At 49.7% G+C, this 12,213-nt stretch overlaps 1 protein-coding gene across 2 annotated transcripts in view; it reads left to right on the forward strand.

Moving 5' to 3' along the window:
• SBK1 (SH3 domain binding kinase 1) overlaps positions 1–12,213 on the forward strand; it is a 46,970-nt gene that overhangs the window by 7,380 nt on the left and 27,377 nt on the right. The window contains exon 2 of one of the 2 annotated variants that reach the window (XM_055340868.1): positions 10,787–10,852. The exons of the other annotated variant lie outside the window; for it this stretch is intronic. The gene's annotated coding sequence lies outside the window, so the exon portion shown is untranslated. The remainder of the gene's footprint in view (positions 1–10,786; positions 10,853–12,213) is intronic. 2 annotated transcript variants of the gene reach the window in all.

Below are 12,213 nucleotides of genomic sequence, written 5' to 3' on the forward strand. Positions count from 1 at the left end.
AGTGAGGAATGCAAGAAATCCTGGGGGCTGATGTTCATAAAAAGGAAGAGGGGTGCCTGAGTGGCTCAGCCAGTTAAGCATCTACTTTTGGCTCAGGTCATGATCCCAGAGTCCTGGGATCTAGTCCTGCATCAGGCTCCCTGCTTCTCCCTCGCCTTCTGCCTGCCATTCCCCCTGCTTGTGCTCTCTCTCTTTCTCTAATAAACAGAAAAAAATCTTTAAAAAAACAAAGAAAAGAAATAAGGAAAGATAGGGAAAGGAAGTGGGACTGGGCAGGGAGAGTCTTCAGACTGTGATGTAGAGCCAATCCCCATGAAATGGATACTGGAAGGAAACAGATCTAAGCAAGGAGGGCCTGACCTGGATACATATCAAACAAAATCGTGGCCAACCCAGGAGGGGCTCCTGGAGCAAAGACTGTCCATTCGAGGAGCCACATTGGGCAGAAATGGCCAGGCACTGGTGTCTCTGTTGAGCTCAGTTGCTAGCTGGGGCTGCCAGCTTGGTCTTGGCTCAAAGGCTGTGGCAGATCTCAAAGACCCTGTATTTGGAGGTTGTCAGCCACCTGCACTCCTCACAGATGAGTTACAAGTTCTTCAGGAAGGGAGAATCCAGCAGAGCACCTCCAGGGCTCCCACGGTGTGAAAAGTAGAAAAGAAAAAGTAAGAAAATGAGCAAGATTCCAGCGCAGGAATCTCACATCTTAACATGAGTTCCAGAAAGAAAAGAAGGGAAATCATCAATGAAATATTTCAAATATTTCTCCAGATGGAAAATCTGCATTCCTAGATCAAAAGTGTCCACTGTGTGTCCAACCAAAGGATAAAAAGAGACCTACACTGAGGCCAGTCACCAGTGAATTTTAGAACACAAGGACAAGAAGAACATTCTACAAGATTCTACAAAGGATCAAGAATTGATATATCATTAAACTTCTCAACAAAAATCCTGAAAACCGGAAGACAATGGAGCTGTTTTCAAAGGTATGAAAGAAAATGATTGTTAGCCTAGAATTCTATACCTAGCGAAACTATTCATAAAGCGAGAGTAGGAAGAAGGTTGTTTCAGATTTACAAGTACTCAAAAATTTTACCTCCCATGCACCTTTTTTTAAAATTTTGTATTTAAAATCAATTTAGTTAACATATACCCTAGTATTAGTTTCAAAGGTAGAATTCAGTGATTCATCAGTTGCATACAACACCCAGGGCTCATTCCATCAAGTGCCTTCCTTCGTGCCCATCACTCAATTGCCCCATCTCTTACCCAGTTTGTTTTCTAGAGTTAAGAGTCTCTTATGATTTGCCTCCCTCTCCATTTCCATCTTATTTTATTTTTCCTGCTCTTCCCCTATGTTCATCTTAATTCTTACATTCTACATATGAGTGAAATCATCTGGTATTTGTCTTTCTCTGATTGACTTATATCCCTAAGCACAATACCGTCTAATTCCACCCACATCATTGCAAATGGCAAGATGTCATTCTTTTTGATGGCTGAGTAATATTCTGCTATATAAATATATCACATCTTCTATATCCATTCATCTGTTGATGGATATCTGAGTTCTTTCCATAGTTTGGCTATTGTGGTCCCATACATTTTTATTAAGAAGGATGTGTTTCACTAAAATAAGGGAGTAAACGATGCAAGAGAAGGACCTGGGATCCAGGAAACAAGGGAGCCAACACAAGAGAGAAAGGTAAAGGGCATCTCCCAGGTTATGATGAAGGGAGATTCCCTGTGGCAGTGTCCCTGGACTGCAGGTGTCATCTCACACTGAAATAAGTCAAAAAGAGAGCACCTTGCTGGCTCAGTGGGTTGAGCATAAGACTCTTGCTCTCAGGATCATGAGTTTGAGTCATACGCTGAGCTGGAGCCTACTTTTAAAAAAATTATGAAGGGACGCCTGGGTGGCTCAGTGGTTGAGCATCTGCCTTTGGCTCAGGGCATGATCCTGGGGTCCTGGGATCCAGTCCCACATAAGACTTCCTTCATAGAGCCTTCTTCTCCCTCTGCCTGTGTCTCTGCCTCTCTCTGTGTGTGTGTCTCTTATGAATAAATAAATAAAATCTTTAAAAACATAAACACATAGAAAAAAACCTTTTGTGCAGAAAAGAGAAGGAAACTTAAAATTTAAAACTTCTGCTAATCCAAAAAAATAAAAATAAAAAAATAAAACTTCTGCTCTCTGAAAGACACTGTTTAGAGGATGAGAAGACAAGCCATAGAATGGGAGAAAAATATTTGCAAAAGACAACTGATCTGATAAGGAACTCTTAAAAATTTTTTTTACTTATTTATTTGAGAGAAAGAGAAAGACAGAGCATGAGCAGAGGGAAGGAGACAGAGAGAGAGGGAGAAGCAGACTCCCAACTGAGCAAGGAGCCCAATATGGGCTTGATCCCAGGACCCTGAGTTCATGACCTGGGCTAAAGGCAGATGCTTAGCCGACCGAGCCACCTAGGCGCCCCTGATAAAGAACTCTTTATCCAATAAAAGACTATTATCCAACGTATACAAGGAGTTCTTTTAAAAAAAAATGAAAATGAACAGTTCAGTTTTAAAATGGGAAAAATATTTGAACAGACACTTCACTAAAGAGTATATGTAGATGGTAAATAAGCATATAAGCGATGCTCAACATCATATGTCATTAGGGGATAACAAATTAAGGCAACAAGAGATACCACTACACACTTATTAGAATGACTAAAATCCAAAACACTGACAACACCAAATGCTGGTGAGGATGCAGACCAATGGGAACTCCCGTTCATTGCTAATGGGAATGCAAAATGGTACAGGCACTTTGTGGGGTTTTCTCCTTTTTAAAAAATTTTATTTAAATTCAATTAGTTAATATATAACTTATTATTGGTTTCAGAGGTAGAGCTCAGTGATTCATCCGTCTTATATAACATCCAGTGCTCAGTACATCACATGCCCCCCTTAATGCCCATCACCCAGTTACCCCATCCACCACCTCCTCCCCTCCAGCAACCCTCAGTTTGTTTCCTATGATTAAAAGTCTCTTATGGTTTGTCTCCCTGTCTGATTTCATCTTGTTTTATGTTTTCCTCTCTTCCCCTATGATCCTCTGTTTTGTTTCTTAAATTCCACACAAGTGAGATCATATGATAACTGTCTTTCTTTGATTGGCTTATTTTGCTTAGCATAATATCCTCTAGTTCCATCCACGTCGTTGTAAATGGCAAGATTTCATTTTTTTTAGGTGGCAGTACAGCCACTTTGGAAGACAGACTGACAATTTCTTATAAAGCTAAACATAGCCTCACTATAGGATCCAGCAATTACATTCCTTGCTGTTTACCCAAATGAGTTGAAAACTTATGTCCATGCAAAAACTTGCACATGAATGTTTATAGCAGGTCTATTTATAATTGCCCAAAATTTGGAAGCAACCAAAATGTCCTTCAACACGTGAATGGATAAACAAACTGTGGTCCATTCATACAATAGAATATTATTCAGCAATAAGAAGAGATTAACTATTAAGCCACGAAAAGACACGGAGGAACCTTAAATCCATATTGCTGAGAAGCCAGTCTGGAAAGGGCACGTACTACATGATTCCAACTATCTGATATTCTGCAAAAGCCAAATCTGTAGAGGCGGTGAAAAGATCCGTGGTTGCCAAGGGGCTTGTGGGGAGGGAGAAAGAGGATGAATCGGTGGAGCAAGGGATTTTTAGGCCAATGAAATTATTCTGTATAATAGTGCAATGGTGGGTCTGTGACATTATGCGTTTGTCAGGACCCATAGAAGGTGCAACAGAGTGAGTCTTCAGGTAAACTATGGACTTTAGTTAGTAGTATGTCCATGGGTTCATCTGTTGTGACAAATGTACCGTCCAGATGCAGGACATTAATAATAAGGGAAACTGGGGGCGTGAAGGAAGGGTGTGTGTCCTTTCTGCACAATTCTTTCAACCTAAAATTATTCTAAAAAATAAAGTCTAGGGGTGCATGGCTGTCTCCATGGGTGGAGCATGCAACTCTTGATCTTGATGAGATACCACTACACACTAATTAGAATGGCTAAAATCCAAAACACTGACAACAACAAATGCTGGTGAGGATGCGGACCAATGGGAACTCCCATTCATTGCTGATGGCAATGCAAAATGGTACAGCTACTTTATGGGGTCTTCTCCTTTTTTAAAAATTTCATTTAAATTCAATTAGTTAATACATAACTTCTTATTGGGTCATGAGTTTGAGCCCCATGTTGGGCATAGAGATTAAAAAAATAAAATCTAGGAGCGCCTGGGTGCTCAGTTGATTAAAGGTCTGCCTTCAGCTCAGGTCATGATCCTGGGGTCCTGGGATCCACCCCCATATCGGGCTCTCTGCTCAGTGGGGAGTCTGCTTCTCCCTCTCCATTGGCCTCTCCCCCAGCTCATGCTCTCTCTTGCTCTCTCTCTCTCTCTCTCTCTCTCTAACAAATACACTTAAAAATCTTTAAAAGATAAAAGTAAAATCCATAAGGTTTCCTTGATATATGTAGGCACCAGCAATAATCTGACGCTGATGTATTAGGAGGGCGGGAATAGGAAGTGTGTGGGGGACAGACGTAAGGGAGCTAAATCCTCATCTTCCAAAGTGGGAAATTGACAGGGAAAACCTAAAACTGGAAAGAAGCAATGTGAAGGTGCTAGGTAGGAAACGCCGAAATAAAAATCCCTGCAAGAGTCGAAGTGATTGTCCTTACTCAGCGGGACATGGCAGTGGGGGCTGCTCATGTTTCTTGACTCTAAGCTATGGGCACGTTTAACTGGAATAAAAACCAAAGCTATATTTACAAAAGGAAAGTGGAAAGAACAGTAAGAACAAAGGAGAGACCTGGAGGTGGCAGGGCAGCGACAAGAAGCCAGCTCTGCAGGAGCTTTCCGCCCCAGGCCCAGGGTAAAGGAGGTGATGCCCGAGCCAGCAGGTGTCTGGGGAGCGATCCTGGAACAAGGGCAAGGTTGGTGGAATAGGGAGCGAGAGGAGTCCTGGAGAAACAGGGTCCTAAGGGAGGCTGGGCCTCACAGGAGGAGGGCTTCCCCCGACCAAAGCAGATGGGAGGAAGTGAGAAGTGAGCAGCTGGGTGGGTTTGTGCTTTCACGGCGGGAGGCAATCTGATCCATCTGTTTTCTCAGTGAAGTGGGAGCCGCGGTTGGAAGAAAAGGAAAAGGTGGGAAGGAGTCATCCAGGACCTTGCTGCTCCGAGTGGGGTGTACAGACCAGCGGCACTGGCACCACCTGGGGGCGGGTTAGACGTGCAGGATCCTCGGCTTCGCCAAGATCCCCAGGAGGTCCACAGACAAATGAAAGTTTGCCATCTCGGAGAAAGGGGGGGAAGCAGCTGGCAGGCATAGCGGGGGTCGTGGGGCAGCAGCGCGTGCCTGTTCAGGACCGTGAACCGGGAGACAGGCTGGCAGCCAGGTGTGGGGCGCTCATGCAGAGTTGGCTTGCTCCGTGTAGGCAGGAACAGGGACAGCAGAGGTGGGCACGGGAGTGGGGGTTCCGGACAGCAGCTCCGGTGACGTTGTGCGGAGCCCACACAGGACGAGAGGGATGCTGGTGGCTGAAGGGGCTGATGGGCAGTGGACCGGTGGCAGTGGATGATGGCACAGTGGACCGGTGGCCTCAGTGAGGTCAAGGAGCTGTTGCATGTGGGTACCAGAGTAAGTGATGAAGAGGATGGGAGAGGGAGACACTGGGATCTCAGGGGGTGAGGTGTGGGGTCATTATGAGATCTGGGGTGTAAGCTTGAGCCAGATGGTAAGCAGGTGTGTGTGCAAGCGTGTCCGTGCATGTGTGTGAGAGACCAGCCAGCCAGTCCCGCCGTCCGCCCTGCACTGTGTGGGACCAGCCACTAGAGGGAGCGCTGCGCCCACACATGCAGGGACTGGTCCAGCAGGCAGCCAGTCGTGAGCCTCCGGCATCTTCATCTGACACCTTCTACCTTTCAGATTTTGTAGCCACACACCCCTGGGCTTAACTGCAGTTCTCACTACTTCCAAGGCCTGTGACCTTGGCCAGGTTACCCAACAGCTCTGTGACCCAATTTCGCCCTCGGTAAAATGGGCACACCCATGGTTCCAACCTTCTGAGATTGTTAGCAGCCCGAATGAGGTCGTGCCTGGGACACACGGTGCCACACTGGGGGGTGCCGACCCGATGTGATGGTGGAAGAGCTTTTTCTGTTGCCTCTGTCTCTCTCTGCTTCTCAAAAGCAGCCCCCCTGGCCCAGCCCAGATCCAGGAAAGTGGAGATGGGCTTTCTGGGTGTAGAGGGTGGTCTCTAGGGCAGGGACAAGGAGAAGCCCAGCCGTCTTCCCTTCCTGCTCAGTCGTGCTGGTTCTCTTGTCTTGGAGCAAATCTCACCTTATGGCTTATTCCTGGTCATGGTCTCACCCTACTGGCCACTGTACCTTCTTATCCTCCTCTGGGATGCCCAAGAGGCCACACCTACCCTTGCCTGGCACCACATCATCCCTGATGCAGTGCCGCTGCCTGGTATCCAAGAGGCTCGGAGAGGGTGTTCTTTCCCAGTCATTCCCCTATCTGCCCCCCACCCCGGCTCCTGCCCACACCAGTCAAGAGCTGGCTTATCATGTTGCACCCTAGGGAGATCTGTGTTTCCCAGTCTGCAAACACCCCAGGTGCAGAGGTTTCCATGGGAAGGAGGCCCACAGAAGCAGCCCCTCTGTCCTGTCTTCGGGCTCACAAAGGAGTATAGCCTGCCCTGACATTAAACACTAATTTGCCAATATTGTTAAAAGCAGGGCATTACTTCCTATGATCTAGAGTTCCAACTTCCCTTGAACAACTGGAGGCTCTGAGAGCCTGAGTTTACATTCCCATGTGACAACAGTAGGTCGCAGGGGAGAGGAGGCCACCCTCGCAGTGAGCCAGGGCTCTCCGGTTTACCACTCTGTGGCCCCCAACCACAGTCCCTCCCTGGGCCTGCTGTGAACATTTCAGTCTGTGGCCCTGAGCCTGAGAGTTCCTGGAAACTTTTCACGACGCGTACGCTGGCCTGAGGATGGGAGTGCTCCCCAAATGACAGCAGACCCTCAAGGGCAAGGAATCCTGGGGACCAGAGAGCTGCTTGGTGTCCTCACTGGTTCGTGGTCCAGATGCCCAGGGTAAACTACACACACACACACACACACACACACGCATGCACCCATCACCCCCATCGTCCAATCTGCCAGCAGATCCACTTGCCCCCACCTTTCCTCCACTGCCCTCGTCCAACTGTCCAAGTTATTGTCCTCTCTCACCCAGCTGGGTGCAGGAACCTCCTCATTTCTCCTCCCCCTACCCCAAGAGGCTGTCTGCCCCACAGCAGCCAGTGGGACCCTGTTAAAGCCTAAGACATAGCTTATTCCTCCTCTTCTCAAAACCCAGTGACTCCCACCTCACTCAGAATCAAAGCCAAAGGCTTATGGTGGCCCCGAGTGAACTGTCCCTGTTACCTCTCCTCCCCTCCTGTGCTTTACCAGCCTCCTCATTGTTCCTGACATCCCAAGCACACTCTGGCCCCAGGGCCTTTGCACTGGCTATTGCTCCTGGCCGGCCTCCTGGACTCTGCCCCCCCATAACTGCACGGCTCCCTCCCTCAACTTCATCAAGCTTCTGCTCAAATGTAACCTTCTCTATGAGGATTTTCCTGTTCTTCCCGTCCCTCTTGGCTTTGGTTCTTCCCTCACATGAATCCCTTGAAGCATAATTATTTATTTAGGCACCCTGTTTGTTGTCTTGCCCCCCTCTTTGCTCCCCACTGGAACGGATGAGGGCAGAGACTTTTTTCTGATTTGTTCATTGCATAGAGGAAGCACTCAATAAATATATGGTGATTAAGTGAGTGAATGAACAAATGGGAAAAATGAGGACAACAAGTGCACGGAGGGGCTGTGCGGACTATCAGATTGTGTGTCACTCAGGGCATGACCGGTGCCATCACTTAGAGCCCCGAACTTCGATTTGCTGCTCTGTAATTAGCATCTTGCAATTCTTAATAACTTCATCCTAGAATTTGTAAGTAAAGGCTGCTGGGACCATAGAGCGTGTGCCATGCACCATCCCGCCCTCCCACGTCCGCTGCATGGGCTCCCAGCTACCCATTCTGTGCTCCACGCAGTCACCACTGCTGTCCTTGGTGTCCCAGAGGCCTGGGTGCAGCCAGGTCCCACACTGAGTGTGTAGTGCGGTGGCCCCAGGCAGCTGTGAGGGGCTGCACTGGCGCATCGCGTGTCCCCATGCCCAATGGAGCATGACACTGAACAGTAACTAAACAAAAACCCTCAGGACGGGCTGAGAGAGAGAGAGCTGGGTAGAAGGGAAAAGCTTTTGTTCTGCTTTTTTTTTAAGATTTTATTTATTCATGAGAGACACAGAGAGAGAGAGAGAGAGGCAGAGACACAGGCAGGGAGAGAAGCAGGCTCCATGCAGGAAGCCCAATGCGGGACTCGATCCCAGGACCCCAGGATCATGCCCTGGGCCAAAGGCAGGTGCTAAACCACTGAGCCACCCAGGGATCCCCTTGTTCCGCTTTCTTAGCAAGAGGCCCACATTCTGTGGCTGGCCCTCGTATCATGTACTCACACGTCACCAGTGCTAAGGGCTCTACCCTCAGGAACCATGGTGGTGGCAGTGGAGGTGGTTATTGAGGATTCCACAAGCAGAACTGGGCTCAAGCAAGAGAGGGCCCCTAGCCTCTGGGAACATCTGGCTTCAGGCCTGGAAGAGAACATTCCCTTGACATCCCCCAAGACCCTGCCTCCTGGATATGTGCTGTGAGCAGGAGGCTGAGGATGAGCCAGGGCAAGCTCTTTCCTCCCTGGCCTCAGTTGCCACATCTGTGAGCTGGGACAAGAGCCCCACACATCTCCTTGCTGGCAGTGACAGCTGGAATGCTTTGCAAACTTAAACACGGTGGGAGATGTGTGTGGCACACAGGGATTGCCATGGTTGTTCTGAAAGGTTCCTGGGTCAGGGCTCAATTTCTGTCCACATCCCCCAAAGGAACCTAACTTTAACCCCAAAGGGATAGGTGACAGGGGACCAGCCCTCAATATGACTTCAGACCCAGATGTCAATAGTATGGGCCTTGGAGAGGGCGTCAGATCTTGATGGTTAAGTTCTAACCAATCCCTGGGGTGGCTGCACACCCGATAGCCACTCAGGTCTTGGTAGTGGCCTCAGACCCCGATAGTGGCCGCAGACAGACCCTAGTGACACCTGGGAGGCACAAGGCATCTCAGCCCCCCTCCCTCCATCCTGCCTAAGCCCCTATCCCTCCCCAGCCATTAGAATTTGAGCCATTCTCCAAGATCCACTTAATTAGCCAAGCTCATTAACTCCCACAGGCTTCTCCTCCCCACCTAATTAACTGACTTAATTAGGGCTGGTAGTCCCGGCTCCGCCCAGCCCCCTCCTGCTCCACCCAGCCCACCTCTTCCAGGCCTGGGCTCAGCCAAGCCGCCAGCATGCTGGAAATAGATGGGGGGGGGGGGGGTGGCCTGGCCCTTCTAGCACCCAGACCTCTGCCCTGTGTCCCTTCCCTTCCCCTCAAGCCGCCCCCCCCCCCCGCAGCAGCCCAACCCCACCATTGCCCCTGGACACCAGAATGGCCCCTCCTGGGCAGGGCAGCAGCTCGTAGGCAGGAATAGATAGAAATCAGGAAATTGTGATGGGGAGGGGAAGTGGGAGAGAGCTGGGAATGAGGTAGAACGGAACTGGGGGAGAGGAGGAGGTGAGGACGGCTTGGCTGAGATGGATGGGCTAGGCGGCGCGGTGGTTGGGGGCCCAGACCCTGGAGTCTGCTTGGGTTCGAGTCCCTGCTAGGGTGTGAACTTCAGCAAACTCGTCGCCTTTCTGTGTCTCAGACATGATGACAACAGACTCACTGTAGGGTTGTTGTGACGTCTGAATGAGTTAATATGTGTACGATGCTGAGGACTTGACCAGGCACTAATCTGTGATTGTGAAATAAGCAGGCAGGGATGAACAGAGGTTCCCTGAGAGCTAGAAGCTGGAGGAAGGGATGGGATGGCCAGAGGGTCTTGTCCCCGGGGGTCAAGGAGACCCCCTCCCCAGGCAGGCTCTGGAGTGCCAGCAACAGATGGAAGCTGCCTACTGGGCAGAGCCCTTGGCCGGGGAGACGTTAAAGGGAGAAGAACACAGTGTCCATTCCTACTCCAGGGATGGAAGAGGCGGGCTTTGTTGTTCAGGACCTCTATAGCTCGTGTCTCGGTTTCCCCATCTGGGGGAAGGCCTAGCCTTGTGGAAGTACCTGGTATGTACCCTAGATACCTAATGAATGTCCAGAGACTCATCCCTGAGAAGAGAGGTGACACGAAAACCATTTGGGGGGGCAGGTGCTCAGCTGCCCTTCACCTCTGCTGGGACCAAAGCAAGGAGAGTACACTGTGCTGGCAGCAGGCAGGATGCAGGTCAGACACGAAGCAGAGCTCCCTAGAGTTGAGGGCTATGGTCTCCGGAAGGTGGGAAAAGGAAGTGTGTCTGAGCTGCTGAGCAGGCTCTAGGGGAGACACGGAGGTTGATACCCGTGAGTGAGCATGAACCGAGGAGCAGGGGCCTGAACACTGAGATGGCCCTTTACCTACGTAGCCCCTGCTCACCCCTTGCCATCCCAGCGCAGCCGTCACTTCCTCCAGAAAGCCCTGACCTTTGTCTCTCCTTTGTAGTCTGATCTTGGGCAGAATTTGACATTTATTGGTATGATTAATACAGTGTCTCCCCCACTAGGCTGGAAGCTCCTGAAGACAAGGACAGTCTGTGTAGCTCATCTATTTACCCTAATGCCCCTTTACGGTAGGTGCTCATTATCAAGTGTGAATGAATGAATGCATGAATGAATGAATGAACGAATCAATGCATATATGCCCTGGCCTAGAACCCAGAGGTTCCTGAAGCTTAAAGGGAAAGGGTCCCCATGTGGCAGCCGAGGAACTCACCTTCGTGCTCTGCCATGAACACCCCCAACTCCTCAAGTGGCCCCAAGAACAAGTGCCCTGGGGAGCAGAGGCTGAATTCTAGGCATCTGAAACCCCTGCTCCTGGGCAGGCTGAGCGCCCTCTGAGAATTCCCTTTCACAACCTGCATGCTGAGGAAATAGTGAGTATGGGGATAGATGGCAGGATCTTTCATTTACCCCTGCATTTTTAAACACTGCAGAAATCCACATTTATACACAGTATAAAGAACTTGGAGTTGTGAGTGGCAGAGACCCAAGTCCAACGGACTTAAGCACAAAAGGAACTTTAGGGCGGAACATACCCCAAAAGTCCAGAGTCTTCAGGTATAGCTGGATCCAGGGGCTTAAATAATGGCATGAGGACTTTGATTCTTCATCTCTTGGCTCTGCTGTCTACTGTTCTGGCTTCACCCCCTGGGAGGGTCTCTCTGGTAATATGAACTCCAGACTTACATCTCTCTATCTTCCAGTTCAGTGGGAAGAGAGTTCTATCCTATTGGCCTGGCTTGGGGTACAGACCTATCTCACAAACATCAGGGTGGCCAGGGGGCTGACGTACACTAATTGGTGGGCACTGGGTCCCAAGTCCACTCCTACAGCCAAACGGATGAACCCCTCCTCCCCCCAACAAGGGGGAAAGATATGTCAAGGAATAGGGGTCCCCAAGGGAGAACTGGGGTTCTGTTGCTAAGAGATGGGGGAGAGCTGATGCTGGAAAGAGAGTTCTACTCTACTTGGACTACGTGAGTGTCATGCCAGCCCCAGGGTACCGCAGTAAGTGCTAGCCATGGTGTCACACACTGTCGCTTCCTCACCCAGTCTTCCTGGGCCCCTCCTCCACTTCTACTTGCCAGCATCCTCATCACCTTTTCTAGGGGCCTTATCTGATCCCGTGTGCTCTGCCCACATCCACAGCACTGCCTGCCTCCGCGGGAGCTCTCACTGGTGACTGACAGGAGCTGGGGTATAATACGTGCTCTGTGCATGTAGACACACATTCTACACTTGTCTCTGAGAGCTCCCCAGTGGGATTCCCTTCCTATTGCCCACAGCGATAATTTGCTTGGCATTGCCTTCCTGGCTCACTTCTCCCCTCCCCTACCTGAGATCACCTACCAAATAAACCACTTCCTTTCCAATTCCTGTCTCAGGGTCTGTTTCTGGGAAACCCAAACTAGGACATCATTAAATCCAGACC

The sequence above is a fragment of the Nyctereutes procyonoides genome, unplaced genomic scaffold, assembly GCF_905146905.1.
Source record: "Nyctereutes procyonoides isolate TBG_1078 unplaced genomic scaffold, NYPRO_anot_genome, whole genome shotgun sequence".
NCBI lineage: Eukaryota > Metazoa > Chordata > Mammalia > Carnivora > Canidae > Nyctereutes > Nyctereutes procyonoides.